Here is a 3660-nt window from a genome sequence, read left to right as displayed (position 1 = left end):
GTACAATAAAGAAAATAGGTTTAAAACAGATGTCTGGTAATAGACATTCACACTATTAGAAACTATATATGGAATTGCCTGCTAGGCAGATTTATGCAGAACTAAGTGTTGGGTCATTCACAAGAAAAATGATCCTTGATTGAAGTCCGTATATTTAGCCACAGGGATTTTTGTTTTTGTTTTTGTGGTGATGTTTTTTTTTTTTTCTTTGATCAATAAAGAATATTGCTTGGTCAGGCTAGGCAGAATGGTATGTTTTGTGATTTGGTGGGGAGAGGTGGATGATGAAGGGAATTGATTGGGTAAATCAGTCCATTCAAAAGTGACAAAAGGCTGCATTTCATCTTGTTTTTAATTTAAAATCTCCTTTATTTGTTTTATGCTGCTTTTCATTTTGGTTGTTAAATTCATATATACATGTATATACATGAATATTTGTCCCCTCCAAATCTCATGTTGAAATTTGACCCTCATGTTGGAGGTGGCCCCTACTGGGAGGTGCTTGATTCATGGGGGTGGGTCCCTCATGAATGGCTTGGTGTTCTTCTCATGGGATTGTGGGAGTTCTCACTCTGAATTCCTACAAGATCTGAGAGAGAAATGAGTCAATCTGCATTGTAGAAATATTATTATTTAAATTGATTTGTTAATTAGGATTATTTTCAGGCAGGATTTATTTCCTCTAAGTGTTGTCATAGCTCTTTGTCAAAAAAGGCTTATAAGATACTGCAAAACAGGAAAGGAGAAATTTGGTCTTGTTCATTTCTGTTTAACAATTATCAGATGAGATCTGGCATGTTCAGGGTAGTGTGGCCATAGCCAGTTTGACAATTATCTGTATATCTCCTTGAGACAATTCCAGGGTTCTTTTGGTTCTGGGAGTGATACTGTTCTGAGGAAGACCAATAATCCTATTTTTGATTCAGGGGATTGTATAACCACTTATCTATTGGTCTCTTCCAATTGTTTTTTTGATGAACCCTGAATTTCCTTACAGAGGTACCTTGAAATTACTTCATTGGTCTCCCTCTCTCCTTTTCTTCCCAACTCTTTACCAGGCTTTAACCTGACGGTGACTCTGGGTTTCTTCAAGATACTTCTGTTTTTGTTTTTGTTTTTTTGCTGCTCCAGTCAACCAAAGGGATACTTTATTGAGGCTCCAGGGCCACGGGGCCTGGGCAGGAGGCTGCCCTTCCAGGAAGGAAGAGGCTTATTTGACCTTCTTCTTGGGGCGCAGGTTGTTGGTGTGGCCACACTTCTTCTTGCGGCAGTTGACAGCACGGGGGTGCAGGTGAGCATAGCACTTGCGGCAGATCATCTTGTCGCAGTTGTATTTCTGGGCAAGCTGGCGGAGGGAAGGCTCAATAATGCCACCTCGCAGGCGCAGCACCAGGTGCAGGGTGGACTCTTTCTGGATGTTGTAGTCTGAGAGTGTGTGGCCATCCTCCAGCTGTTTGCCGGCAAATATCAGACGCTGCTGGTCAGGTGGGATACCCTCCTTGTCTTGAATTTTGGCTTTGACATTCTCAATGGTGTCACGGGCTCGACCTCAAGGGTGATGGTCTTGCCCATGAGGGTCTTCACAAAGATCTGCATCTCTGAGTCTGCAACTCGGCCGCCTCGCTCAAGACACTTCTGTTTTATACAGCTCTTTTGCATTCATGTCTGCAGTTCTTGGTTTCCTGAAGTCTTCACTGCCTTGACAACATCTAGAAGACAAATTTATTTATTTCTAAACATAACTGATTACTTTTAACAGGATTGCTTTAAAATGTTATCATACCAAAAGCAGAGCATGCTGATAAGTGGGTTTTTTTTTATTTTGGAGCGAGGGGCCCTGTTCATGGTGTGAATAATTCCACCATTATCACCTCACTCTAGCCACTTGACATTCCTTCAATGGGCTCTTGCTTCAAGTTACAAAGTTACCTCCCATCCTGAAGATAGGAGTTTACTTTTGATGGCGTAAAGCCAGTTAACAAACACAGATGGCCTAAAATACCCTACTCCAACTCTTAAAACTCTCCAGCCATTTGGATCAGAGCAGTTGAGCTCAAACTGAACTCTGGTCTTTCTACAGTATTGTAATAGACTTAAACAAAGGCTTCCGTTGGCAGTTGCAGTTTTTGCTTGACATGGATTATGGGCCAAATTGTGTCTTCTCAAAATTCATATGTTCAGATTTTAATCCCCCATCACCTCTAGAATGTGACTGTAGTTGGAGAGAGGGCATTTGAGGGGATTTCTAAGATAAAATGAAGTCACATGGTTGGGCCCTATCCAGTATGATCAACTTGTGTCCATACAAGAAGAGGAGATGAGAACATACCCAGAGAGGACCATGCAGAGACACAGGGAGACGATGGGCATCTACAGCCAAGGGGAGAGGCCTTTGAAGAAACCAGCTCGGTTGATACCTTGGTCTTGAACTTCTAGTTTCTAGAATTGTGAGGAGATAAAATTTCTGTTGTTTAACCTACCCAGCCTGTGGTACTTTGTTATGGTAGCCCTAGTAAACTAACACAACACCCTACTGGTAGAACATGAGAGACCTGTCTTATTTCAGTATCACCAGTATTCAGTACTAAAAATTTATAAGGTATTTGACAGTTTAGTAAATGAAGAGCTATTTTTGATTGTTCTCAATTCTATTTATAATGAGTAGTAGTAAAGATTTATATTTCATATATTTATTAATCCATTTATGGTTTTAAAAGTTATCAACCTCTGACCCATTTTCCCATTGTGACCTTAATGTTTTCTTAAAAAAATCTATTTGAATGGGACATAGCAGCATGTGTCTGCAGTTACAGCTTTTTGGGAGTCTGAGCCAAGAGGATTGCTATGTCCAGAGTTTGAGTCTAAGTTGGGCAAAATAGTGAGAGCCCCATCTCTAAAAAAAAATAATAATAATAACAATAAATCATAAAAATTAGTTTTTAGGAAAATCTATTTAAATGGCCCTTTATATTTAAGGACTCAGTGATTTCTCAGTTTGTCTATTTTGCTATTTTTTTAAAAAAAAACAGAATATTTTTTATTTATTTTATGCTTAGAAATCTTTCTTCTAGTGTTTATGATTTCTAAAAATTATTCAGAACTTTAATCCATCTAGAATTTATTCGGTTGAACTGTGAAATTTGAAGACCAATATCAATTCTTTTTTTGACAGCTCTTTATTTTCCTATTAGTATTTACAAAGCAATACAGTTTCTTATTTGGCTGGTGCTTTATTTAGCACACATGAAATGTTATATTTCAAAAATGTCTGTTTTGAAGTTGTATCTTGTTTTCCATGTATATGTATATGTTAGTGTTATTTTGGGAACAATAGAGGTTATTACAAGTAATTTGTTCCCATTGTATAACATGGTATTTTTTTCTTCATTTATTTAGGTATTCTACATGCATTTCTATAAAGATGTATAGTTTATTACTTTTTTAAAAAGTGCATTCCAAACTAGCCATTACATATTTTGCTTGTCTTTGGTTATTATTTTTAGTGGTTCCCTTCTTCACTCAATAATTCACTGCTGTGGTACCTGAAAATACCAACCATTTAGCAAACTTATTAATTATATAAACATTTTTAGGTGATCCTTTTCTATTTTTATATTTATTTATGAATATCTACATTTGAAAAGATGGTTAAATACTTCT

The 3660-nt window shown here is 37.3% G+C and overlaps 1 pseudogene across 1 annotated transcript; it reads right to left on the bottom strand.

Annotated features, from left to right (window-relative positions):
- Positions 1 to 1114: 1114 nt before the first annotated feature.
- Positions 1115 to 1632, bottom strand: LOC108301884 (annotated as a pseudogene). The gene has a single exon (XR_001824115.2). The product of XR_001824115.2 is annotated as a ubiquitin-60S ribosomal protein L40-like (transcript).
- Positions 1633 to 3660: the final 2028 nt, after the last annotated feature.

This window comes from Cebus imitator, unplaced genomic scaffold (genome assembly GCF_001604975.1).
Source record: "Cebus imitator isolate Cc_AM_T3 unplaced genomic scaffold, Cebus_imitator-1.0 Scaffold37, whole genome shotgun sequence".
Taxonomy (NCBI): Eukaryota; Metazoa; Chordata; class Mammalia; order Primates; family Cebidae; genus Cebus; species Cebus imitator.
The sequence above is the reverse complement of the archived record's forward strand: the minus strand, read 5'-3'. Positions and strand labels throughout refer to the sequence as shown.